Source organism: Pelodiscus sinensis, chromosome Z (assembly GCF_052426305.1).
Source record: "Pelodiscus sinensis isolate ZL-2025 chromosome Z, ASM5242630v1, whole genome shotgun sequence".
Taxonomy (NCBI): Eukaryota; Metazoa; Chordata; order Testudines; family Trionychidae; genus Pelodiscus; species Pelodiscus sinensis.
The window spans coordinates 7,620,106-7,632,806 of record NC_143085.1 but is presented as its reverse complement, the minus strand read 5'-3'; positions in this window follow the sequence as shown (position 1 = coordinate 7,632,806).

Sequence of the window (12,701 nt, the reverse complement as noted above, 5' to 3'; positions counted from 1 at the left end):
GGAAAGAGTTAACATGGTTTCCCAGAGGCAGGGCCATAGCTATGCAGCTTGGCTGTGTCTAGACTGGCCAGTTTTTCCAGAAAATCAGCCGCTTTTCCGGAAAAACTTGCCAGCTGTCTACACTGGCCGCTTGAATTTCCGGAAAAGCACTGACGATCTCATGTAAGATTGTCAGTGTTCTTGCGGAAATACTATGCTGCTCCCATTCAGGCAAAAGTCCTTTTGCGCAAAACTTTTGTGCAAAAGGGCCAGTGTAGACAGCTCAGATTTGTTTTCCGCAAAAAAGCCCCGATTGCGAGAATGGCAGTCAGGGCTTTTTTTGCAGAAAAGCGCATCTAGATTGGCCACGGACGCTTTTCCGCAAAAAGCGCTTTTGCGGAAAAGCGTCCGTGCCAATCTAGAAGCTCTGTTCCGAAAATGCTTTAACGGAAAACTTTTCCGTTAAAAGCATTTCCGGAAAATCATGCCAGTCTAGACGTAGCCCTCCTGTGTGAAAGTGCTCAGGAGAAGGTAGAGTGAGGAAGGGAAGGCCCAACCACTCACATGCTGCGTAAGGGTGGGTGTCTTGACTGAACTGACATCTCAGAAGAACCAAATCCAGGCAACCGCCTGACAGGACAGGGCCTGTTGTTTATCTTTACCTGGAAGCCAAGCTGAGCCAAGCATTTTCCAGCCCCAAGCACCTGAGGTCTGATACACCCAGAAGCCGCCCTGTAAGGAATGGAGCTGTACTTCTTGAAGAGCTGACAGGTGAGCCAGGCTTTGTTTGGAGCTACAGGCTGGGCCCATCGAAGTGGTGGATGTTGCTACAACTCAGAACCAAGATTTGCAAAGTGACCTTTTTGCTTTTAGGTGCCCTCTATGAGGTACCTTAAAAGGGTTTGAATGTCAGACAGAGCTGAATCTCGTGCTCCGAACATAAGACTCTTGCCAAGTGTCCCAGGCTACATCTAGATCAGTGTTTCTCAACCTATTTTAATAAAGTACCCCTTTAAAAAAATTATAAGTACCCCCAGTACATGCAGTTTTCAGACACACAAATGTTTTTCTACCATTGCAACACATTTGTTTAAACAACTTAATCGTAGCTGGGTGGGCAATGAAATTTTTGGCTGTAAAAAGTACAAACATAATAAAACACTGTAAAACTTAAAACAAAAATTCAGTTTTCTCTAAATTTCAGTTGAGTTGACGTACTGCCCAGACTTCTATCGAGTACCCCTAAGGGTACTCATACCACAGGTTGAGAAACACTGATCTAGACTGCAGGCTTCTTTCGGAAGAAGCTTTTCTGGAAGAGCTCTTCTGAAAAAGCTTCTTCCAAAAGTGAGCGTCCACACTGCCAAAGTGCATTGAAAAAGAGATCTGCTTTTTCGAAACATAGCGTCCACACTGAATGAATGCTCTCTCGCATTTAAACTATGATCATTATGGACGGAGTGGCCACCAGGGCATCTGTGCTTTTTCCTCTTTCCTCTTCTTTCAAAAGAACTCCCTCTTCCCCATTCACACAAGCCTTTTTCCAAAATAGCTCTTTTGGAAAAAGGCTGCTTCCACGTAGAAAGAAGTTTACCAATGTCGGAAAAAACCCTCTGTTCTTTCGATTTTTTTTCTGAAAGAACACGATTGCAGTGTGGATGTAAGTGAGTTTTTTTTTAAAAAACAGTCGTTTTTCCAAAAAAACTCTGCAGTGTAAGATATACCCTCAGTTTGGCCTGACAGTACTACTAGCTCCTTTGGAAAGTCTTGGCCCTTAAATTGTCTTAGCCACCAATAAAGATGACCCACCCTGGGCCGCAGTTCATTTCTTGTTATATCTTGGCCAGTAGCCCTTCCTGCATGGGCTCGCCTCTCACAGAGAAGAGTAGATGGCTTCCTATAATTTCCCAGGATGCACTATCACAGCTCAGCAGATAAACAGGGACGTACTGGGCGAAAAGTGGCCATGTGGACACCTTGGGTATGTCTAGACTGCATTCCTCTGTCACCAGAGGGATGCAGATTAGGCAGGTCGACATTGCAAATGAAGCGGGGATTTAACTATCCCACGCTTAATTTGCATAAAAATTGCCACCGTTTTTGCTGACTCAGCACTTTTTTTGGCAAACAGCAGCTGTCTAGAGAGGGATCTGTCGAGAAAGAAAGCCTTTTTCGACAGATCCTGTAAACCTCTTTGCAGGAGGCATAAGGGATCTGTCAAAAAAAGCTTTCTTTCTCAACAGATCCCCCTCTAGACTGCCACTTTTTGCCGACAAAGGCTGAGTCTGCAAAAACGTCAGCCATTTTTATGCAAATCAAGCACGGGAGATTTAAATCCCTGCTTCATTTGCAATGTCGTCCTGCCTAATCTGCATCCCTCTGCCGACAGAGGGATGCAGACTAGGCATACTCCTTTCTATTGCATGCTTGGTTACAGACTCTGCCAAAGAGGGATGAGCTGGTTATGAAGACACACCTGTACTTGTAGCTTAGACAGCATCTAACTCTAGGCTCATTCAATGATGTTTCTCCAGGCTTCCTCCTGAATTTAGTTCCCCTCAATGCCATTGCTAATCACCTCCGTTGGAACTACTGAGCTGGGCAGGGGAGTGACAGAGCATCTTTCTGAGGGAACAGCCCCTAAGCCCCTCCAAGCATGCAGCTGCTCTCAGTTTAGGGAGAACCTCTCCTTCATTTACCACAAGATAAAAGGACCCATTGCAACCAGCCATGGTTGTGTTCAGCAGGACTGTCGGATAGGGAGACTATGTGACATGACCCTAGAAGCAAAACATAAACTAAAACAGTCATAGATGAGTCACGGGGTTCCGTTAGGGTTGCCAAGTGTCCGGATCTGAACCGGACAATTCCAGTATTTGAGCTTTTTGTTCAGGAAACAAATTGAGAAAATATAAATTAGAAAATATGAATGTCCGGTATTTTCTAAATAAGATGTAATATAGATTGGGGTGTAATGTCAAATGTGTCCAGTATTTTTGTTGAAACCATCTGGTAACTCTAGGTCCTGTACGGCACCCTGTTTCTTGTTGCCAGCACACTGTCAATAATGACCTGAAGTTAACTGTAGTAAAAGGGCCCCTTGCGGCCTCTTGCGGCAAGTTGCCTTGCCTAGCCAAGGAAGGTGAGCTGCCTCTCATGGATCGAGCACCAACCCAAACAAAGGGAGTGCTGACCCAATGGGTTCCTTAAAAAAGCAACAGAAATAAGTGGGAGAGAACAAAAGCACCTGAGTCATGCAGTGTTCTGTGTCTTTTTACAATGTGCCCGGGGTACAAGGTCACTGCACAGTCAATGGCCTGCATAGCTAAACAAGAGAATTGATCTAGGCTCCTTTTGCCTATCACCTTGCTGGAAAGCATTTTGGGGGAGCAGGAGAAAGAAAGAGAAAGAACAGATGCAGGCAGGGAAATCCTTCCAAGTTTCCCCAGGCCATGCCATTTTTCCTGACCAAGGGCCTGATTGAATACTTACTGCTGTCAATCACTCTGTCATGGACTTTAAAGGGGCTGGACTAGCTCCCTAGGAGAGCAGGAGGCAAGTTTGAAGCCAGTGCCAGCAAGACTAGCTGACTAAATGCCGTTTCTGCTTCTGCACCTCCTGCTTTGTGTAGACCAGTGTTTCCCAAATGGTGATCCGCGGAACCCTGGGGTTCTACGAAGCGAAAGTAAGGGTTCTGCGAGAACTCGGGACTCCCTCCCTCTTCTTCCCCCTGTTAAAGAGACAGGCTGCATGGGGTTTTTTTTGCACGACAGATTTTCCTGGCTGGGGTTCCTCAACATTCTTAAAGGATTCTGTTGTCAACAAAAAAAATTGCACAAAATCTTGCCGCCTGTCTACACTGGCCGTGAGTATTTGCGCAAGAACACTGACTTTGTCCTGTACAAAATCAATGGTTCTTGCGTAAATACTTTGATGCTCCCACTCAGGGATAAGCCCTCTTGCGCAATTATTCTTGTGCAAGAGGGCCAATGTAAACAGGCAAGTTAATTTCTTGCGCAAGAAAGTGTCTACACTGGCACAGATGCTTTTGCGCAAAAGATGTCTTTTGCACAAAACCATCCGTGCCAGTGTAGACGCTCTCTTGTGCAAATACTTTTAATGGGAAAACTTTTCCGTTAAAAGTATTTGCGCGAAATCATGCCAGTCTAGACGCAGCCACGGTGTTTTAATACAGACTAGCTCTGCACATAGCTCATAGCCAATGAGAAGCAGCAATCCTAATTCACCACCTGCTGAATGAAGGGCAGTTTCTGAATGCATTATGGAAGAGGGTATTTTAAGGAAGGGAACAGAGAGAAGCTAAGCTGAATGTTTGTAATAATTGGACCTACACATTTACCCTAGTTGTGAGCTACTCTGTGAAAAGTGAGGGCAAGGTCATAAAATGTCACAGTAACCTACAACAAACGTGACTGTGAAAAGGTGCAAAAAGGGCAAAAGACTAAATTAGTCCACACAAAAAAGGCTTACTGATATAATTCCAGGACTGTGGTAAGATAATGTCTGCTACACAAGGATGCATCTACACTGCACCCTTAACTCAAAATAAGCTATACAATTTGACCTACACAAATTGTGTTGCTTATTTCAAGTTAATTTTGAAATAGCTTATTTTGTAATTTGGTGCTGTCTAAACAGCGCCAAATTTTGAAATAAACCACTATTCCGAAACATCCCTTACTCCTCGTGGAATGAGGTTTACAGGGATGTTGGAATACTGAGCTTGTTATTTCAAAAGCTGTTTTGAAATAATGGGTGTGCTGTCAAGAAGTATCCCAAAATAGTACCGCAAGTGAGCACCAGCATCAAAGACAGAAGCAGCTTTTTTCTGTATTTGCTCTTTTCTCTTTCTCCTTTGCTGTGTATTTGTCTTGCTTTGGCTCCTAGGAAACAGGATCAAACTTTACCATCCCCTGGTGTAACAGCAATTCCAGACCATTTCAACTAACATTTCTTTCCCCACAAAAAGACAATAATACCCACCGCAGACTTTCAAACAAAGGAGGCCCTATCTAAAAACTTGCTGTAGCGAGATAAGAAACAAGGGACAGCGTTAAAATGAAAGACTTATTTAATATTTTCCATTGCAAAGGGTTTAACTGTTTTTCCTTGTTTTTCTGTATAAAAGAGTGTTGAATGTTGTGTTTGCAATGGTACTTAGCAAGCTGAAATCTCTGTAAACCAACTCCTCCATTTTGATTAAAACAGCTGGACAGTGACAGGGTCATGTTAATACCTTTGGGTATGTCTACACTACAAAGTTATTTTGAACTAACAGCCGTTAGTTTGAATTAACTTTAATAGGGGCTACACATGCAAACAGCTATTTCGAATTTAATTCGAACTAGCGGAGCGCTTAACTCGAACTAGGTAAACCTCATTCTACGAGGACTAACGCCTAGTTCGAATTAAGTAGTTCGAATTAAGGGCTGTGTAGCCACTTAAAGGGTCTTTAAAGGGGCACGGTCTGGCTACGGTGCTTGTGCCAGTTGCAAGCCTGCCAGCACCCAGGCAGCAGACCCTGCACCTGCACAGCATGAGCCAGCCACCCGCTGCCACCCAGCCCTCTGCCTCTTCCCAGGAACAGACTGGCAGATCCCAGGAGCCTGCCCGGGGCCACAAGAGGCAGGCGCCTGCCTGGTCTAGTGCGGAGATCGTGGACCTCATCGAGGTTTGGGGGGAGGCCTCCAACATCCCCAATCTCCGCACTAGCCACAGGAAAGCAGCCGTCTACAGCCACATGGCTGACAGCCTGGCCACCAGAGGCCACATGCAGCCCTGGGAGCAGGTCCACTGCAAAATCAAGGACCTGCGGCAGGCCTACTCCAGGGCCTCCCAGCCAGGGGCCAACCCGGAGGCCTGCCCTCATTAGGAGGCCTTGGACCGCATCCTGGGGGCTCACGCAGTCCATGCCCCCGTCCCTGACACAGAGGAGGAGGAGGAGGATGCCGAGAGCCAGGAACCTGCACGGAGCCTGCCCAGGACCCAGGACCCCCGAGGAACCCCACAGAGCACATCGGCTGTGTCATCTGAGGCCGCGGAGGGCTCCACATGTGAGTGCCATCAAGCTCCCCTTATGTGTACGGAGGGGAGGGGTGGAGAGGGAGCCTGGACCGTTCCCCACACGCTGACCTCGCCTTGCAGGGGTGGCTGGGTTTCCCCCACTCTGTCCCCAGGGAGAACTGACCACTGCTCTTGTTTCACCACAGTCGCAGCATCTGGGACTGCAGGGCGCACCACTCCGCCTGTAACAGCCACCTGCACCCGGGCCAGCAGGCGCACCTGCAACCTGGAGGACTACCAGAAGTGGCACCTGCGGCTACTGGAGCACCAGCTCCGCACCCAGGACCACTGGATCCTGAAGGATCTGCGGCTGTGGCAGTGGAGCTTGGAGGCACTGGAGGAGCAGGGCCGTGCCCTCAGAGGCCACTTCCAGACCTTGGTCGACAGGTTCCTGCCTCCTCCTGCGCCAGCCCCTGTGGCCGCCCCAGCTCTCGCTCCTCCTCCCACCCCTGCTCCCCCTCCCTCTTCCTCCACACACCCCGTCCCTCCTTCCCCACCCTCCACACCCACTCCCCCCCGACACCTCCGCATCCACAGTGTTGCGAGACAGGAGAGCCAGCAGGACCCAGAGCCCTGAGCTTTCCCTTCCCTTCCTCCGCTTTCTCCCCCTTCCAGCTCCCTCCTCCCAGGTTTCCCCCTCTCTTCTCCCACCCTTATTCCTCCCTCCCCCCACCCCAGTTATGTACAATAAAGAGAGGTTTTTTTGGCAAAACACATGTTTTTATTTTACATTAGGAAGGGGGGTTAGGGAGGGAAAAGGGGAAGGAGGGGAGGGTGGAAGAAGGCCTGCCGCAGGTCATACAGGGAGAGTTCAGTCCTCCTCCACATGGAAGCTCTCCAGCAGGGCTTCCCAGATCTGCTGTTATCAACGGTTTACTTCTTTGCCGGCTCAACAAACTCTACAGATGCCTCAATCCTTGCCCTGCAAGTATCCAATAGAGAGCTCCTGTGGATGGAGCAAATTGCAGCTAATTATCTGGCTGTAGTATTGGCAAATGATTTATGCTGGACTCTTGAGAACCTTTATAATAAGCTCCAAGGAGATAAAAGCACCATGCAAGATTTGTTAATAAGACTTTCTAAGGAATTGGCAAACTTCTGCAGTGTTCATCACAGAGAGCACGCTGCTCTTGGTTGGGATCCTGCGGATTTATTTTTAATTAAGCTGGAGACCATTGAGAGGAAGGTAGCTCGGTGCGTTACTAATAAAGGTATGTTGGCACTGAACCAGTTCCTCCCTTCACAATAGATCTGAATTGGCTTCCTTGCCTTGAATTCCTATTTGATCATTTAAATAGTTTTGTTAAAACCAAGTATACTTTTCAGCAACCAAATATTCTCACAAGGCTAGCCAAATGGCAAATTGCTTATTTAAATATTGCATTGCATTGCTTTGGTTTGCTGTTCCTCCTCCCCTTGCTTCCCCTCCTTCCTCCCCCCCTCCCCCCCCGCCCGGCCACCATCTCGCTGGTCTAGCATGTATTGCATGAAAGAATATAATCTGACATTAAGACCATAAGAACGGCCATACTGGGTCAGACCAAAGGTCCATCCAGCCCAGTCTCCTGTCTGCCAACCGCGGCCAATGCCAGGTGCCCCAGAGGGTGTGGACAGAACACGTAATCATCAAGTGATCCCTCCTCTGTCATCCATTTCCAGACCCTGACTAACAGGCTAGGGATACCATTCCTACCCATTCTAGCTATAAAGTATTGATGGTAGTCCTGGTCTTCATAACATACTCTGGCAAGGAGTTCCACAGGTTGACTGTGCATTGTGTGAAGGAAAACTTCCTTTTGTTTGTTTTAAACCTGCTGCCTATTAATTTCGTTTGGTGGCTCCTAGTTCTTATGTTATGGGAACAAGTAAATAACTTTTCGTTATTCTCCATACCTGTCATGATGTCACAGACCTCTCTCAGGGTATGTCTACACTACAAAGTTAGTTCGAACTAACGGATGTTAGTTCGAACTAACTTTCATAGGCGCTACACTAGCGCTCCGCTAGTTTGAACTTAATTCGAACTAACGGAGCGCTTAGTTCGAACTAGGTAATCCTCATTCCACGAGGATTAAGCCTAGTTCGAATTTACTAGTTCGAATTAAGGGCTGTGTAGCCCCTTAATTCGAACTAGTGGGAGGCTAGCCCTCCCCAGGTTTCCCTGGTGGCCACTCTGGCCAACACCAGGGAAACTCGTCTGCCCCCCTCCCAGCCCCAGACCCCTTAAAGGGGCACGGGCTGGTATGGTGCCCGTGCCAGGTGCAAGCCTGCCAGCACCCAGCCAGCAGACCCTGCACCTGGCACGGCTCGAGCCACCCACACGATGCCCCCCAACCCTCCCCCTCTTCCCGGGACCAGGCTGGCGGCTCCCGGGAGCTTGCCCGGGACCGCAAGAGGCGGGCGCCCGCCTGGTCTAGTGCAGACATCGTGGACCTCGTCCATGATCTCCGCACTAGGCATAGGAAAGTGGCCGTCTAGGGCAGGAGAGCTGCCAGCCTGGCCACCCAGGAGCAGATGTGCATGAAAATCAAGGGGGTCCACTGAGACCCCCGACCCTGAGCTTACAATGGCCGTCCTGGGTCAGACCAAAGGTCCATCTAGCCCAGTAGCCTGTCTGCCGACAGTGGCCAACCCTAGGGACCCTGGAGGGGATGGACCGAAGACAGTGACCAAGCCATTTGTCTCGTGCCATCCCTCTCCAGCCTTCCACAAACCTTGGGCAGGGACACCACTCCTACCCCCTGGCTAATACCACTCCATGGACCCAACCTCCATCACTTGATCTCACGTCCCTTAAAACTCTGTTCCAGTTCTAGCCTTCACAGCCTCCTGCAGCAAGGAGTTCCACAGGTTGACTCTTTGCTTTGTGAAGAACAACTTTCTCTTACTACTTTGAAGCCTGCTACCCATTCCTTTCCTTTGGTGTCCTCTAGTCCTTCTTTATGGGAACTAATGAAGAACTTTTCTGTATGCACCCTCTCCACCCAACTCCTGCTTTTAGAGACCTCTATCCTGTCCCCCCTCCGTCTCCTCTTTTCTAAGCTGAAAAGTCCCAGTCTCTTTAGCCTCTCTTCATATGGGACCTGTTCCCAACCCCTGATCATTTTAGTTGCCCTCCCCTCTCCCATCCTCTCTCTTCCCCTCTCCCACCTCCTTTTCCCAGTCTCCCCCAGTTTTGTTCAATAAAGACAGATTCCATTTTTGAACACAATTGTCCTTTATTTTGTACATCAAGAAAAGGGGCTAGGGAAGGGTAAGTGAAAGGAGGTGAGGGAGGAATGGGACACGAGCCCCCGATGGGGAGGACTGGGGTGGCTCTGTGGGCTTCTGGGTGTGGAAGCTCTCCTGCAGCCCCCCAATTGTCCCCTCTCCCCAGATGGCAGCCTGCGGCAAGTGCAGCCAGGCTGATGGCCGAGTGGTGTGATGTGCCCAGTGTGGGTACTCCGGGCACTCCAAGCCAGGACTGCTTTGCAAGCGGGGCACCCCTGAGAACTGTCTGTCCGGGGTGGGGTCGGGACCCTTTAAGCGCAGCCCTCGGCTAGCCTGAGACAGCATCTCCATGCTCTAAGTCCTCCTCTGATGCCCTGCGGGCACTGCTTCTGGCCATCCTTAAGCCCGGTTCAGGGTCCACTTAATGTGGACATGCTAGTCGAATTAGCAAAACGCTAATTTGAACTAGTTTTTAGTTCTAGACGCATTAGTTCGAATTAGCTTAGTTCGAATTAAGTAATTCGAACTAAGTTAGTTCGAATTAGCGCTGTAGTGTAGACGTACCCTCATATCCCCCCTTAGTCTCCTCTTTTCTAAACTGAAAAGTCCCAGTCTTCTAATCTCTCTTCTTGTGGCACCCGTTCCAAACCCCTAATAATTTTTATGCCCTTTTCTGAATCTTTTCCAATGCCCATATATCTTTTTTGAGGTGAGGCAACCACAACTGCACGTAGTATTCAAGATGTGGGCATAGCATGGATTTATAGAGGCAAGAAGATAGCCTCTCTCTTATATTCTATCCCTTTTTTAATGGCTCCTACACATTCTGTTTGCTTTGTTGACTGCTGCTTCACACTGAGTGGTTATTTTCAGAGAATTCTCCACAATGACATTAACTACAGAGAGAATGTTGCCCTCAGAAACAAGAAGCTGAATCACAATTTACTGAGTCTTATCCTCAGCTGGCGCAAATCATCTTAGATTCACTGCCGTCAATGACACTAAGTCGATTTTTACCAGCCCCGCTGTCTTACAGAGATGGGACCTATTTGATACCTGTGCCAATCCTCCGGAAAGAACTCCCTGGAATTCCCCCACCTGTTACCAGATTTGCCCAGTATTCTGGGGTATGCTCATTTATTAGGGTAACTCTTATGGGACTGGGAGAAGGTTAACAATTCTATCCGTGTGCTGCTTGGGCTTCCTTGTGGTCTTATATGGAGCTGAATTCTCCCTGCTGCCAATTCCCCCTCCCAATGGAGCTCTCCTGCAGGAACTAGGTTCCTCAGGATGGGGCTCTTCCCACCTTAGCAACACATGGACACTCACACCCACTAACAGAGCACGCCTGAGCAGGAGCGGCCCGAGGCCGGCTGCAGCAGCTGGCGCCCTAGGCGGGGCAGCACAATCGGCACCCCTGCCTGAATGGCCGTCAATGGCTGTGACATCATCACAGGGCGCCCCAGTGCCCTATGATGTCATCATCAGGTGCCCGGGCCAGCGGCGCCCTAGACAGCTGCCTAGCTCACCCAGGCTCACGGTCTGCCCCTGCACCCAAGAGGCCTGGGTAATCAGCACTCACAAACTGCCCCCTCATAAAATTACACTAGAGACACAACTCCCATCACACAGTGAGGGAGGCAAGGCTGGAAATAGGCGCAACGTTTGCTTCGCCTTCATCTGCCTGGCTGTAAATTCCACGTTTGGCATCACCCTAATAATCCCTTTGGCTGTGACATTGCAATTCCACCCTGCTGGCCTGGAAAAGTGACGGGCAGATGCTTCCTGGGAATGCCATGTTTTATTTACTCTATTGCATAATTATGTGGCGTCTCCACTTGGGCCTTTACAGCCTCACTTATTTGGCACTGAGACACTGACTCTTTTGCATAACGATAGCATTGTGCAAATAATCAGATATTCTTTCCTTCATTCAGGACAGTATGCAAAACATGATGTAAAAGCCAGGTTATTAGCTTCTTCTTACATAAATACTTCAGAGATTTAAATTCTCCTGGGGACAGAGTCCTCTCTGTGCAGCGTCTGATTTCATTCTTTTAATGAATACCTGTGCTGTGCCATAAAGGCCACAAAGCTTGAGATTATTCTGGATCCACCGCCTCTGGAATGCTGCTAGCTTTTACCCTCATTATGACACTGCTGGCTATCTTTGCTAGCTTGATCACTTTCTGATTTCTTGTCACCAAGGTGTGGGGAGTCAGCAGGCCCTGCACTAGGGATGTTAAGTAGTGGTTAATAAGCTAATCGAGTAGTCGATGGAATTTCCATCAAATATTCAACTAGCTGATAAGGGGGTTAACTCCCGGGGGCGTTGTAAACTGGGCCTGAGCAGTCCCTTCTAGGGATATAAGCAACTAATCGACTAGTCCCTTGACTCGTTGCTCCCCACCCCCCATTTCTGCCTCTATCAGAGGCAGCAAGCAGAGAGGAGCAGAAACCGGTGCTGGGGGAAGCTAGCTTAAAAGCTGGTTCTCCCAGATACCATCTCCACAGAGGGAAGGGGAAGCAGGGGGACAAGCAGGGACTGGGCATGAGCCAGGAATCAGCTGATTTCTGATTCGCACTCAGATCCAGACGCTGCGCCTCTGCTTTTTAAATGTATTAAGAGCCTGCCAGTGGCCTACCCTCCATGAGAGTCGCACGCCATGAGAAATCATGTGCAGTGTAACAAGCGAACAGAGCGAATACAATCCCCACTTTGTCACACACTTCTGTTGTAATTCCTATGTTTTTATGATCCATGCATAAGATCGCTGCTTTGACAAACCTCAGTTCATATAGCGGTGCCTTTTATTCACTGTTGTTGATTCAGAATTTTGATAGTACTTTATTCTGCTCCCTATTGTTTAGTGGAAGCTTAAGTATTTTGATAAGCCATGGACCATTGCTGGTCCATGACTGGCTGGCTGCCAGGCCACAGCAGCTACCGGAGCTCAAACCAGCTGTTCACGGCAGCTCAGCTCTGGTAGCCATCATGGCTGAGGCAGGGCAGGAGGAGGTGCAAAGAAGGAGGAGGGCTGAGGCGGCGGCAGGAGGAGGTGCCTCTCTCCCTGCTCCCCCCTCAGTAATGGCGGCCAGCCAGAGCACCATTCTCCCCCCCACCCATGGGGGCACAAGATGCACTTGGGGAAATTGGGGGTGTGAAGGAGGTGGGCGCGCACACGGGGCAGGAACAGACACGCTCCTTAAGGGAGCAACCTCACTCTGGGGAGTGTTGGGTGGGAGAGCAAAGAGATGTTGGGGGAGGATATGGCGGGGTCACGAGGCAAGAAAGTGTTGGCATGGGCTATAGGGTCAGGGGTTAAAGGGACAAAGAGCATGGGGTTTAGGGTGAAGATCAAAGCATGTTAGGCACTGGGGATCGAGGAGCTGGGTTGGGGCTGGACAACCATGTAACATTGTATTTG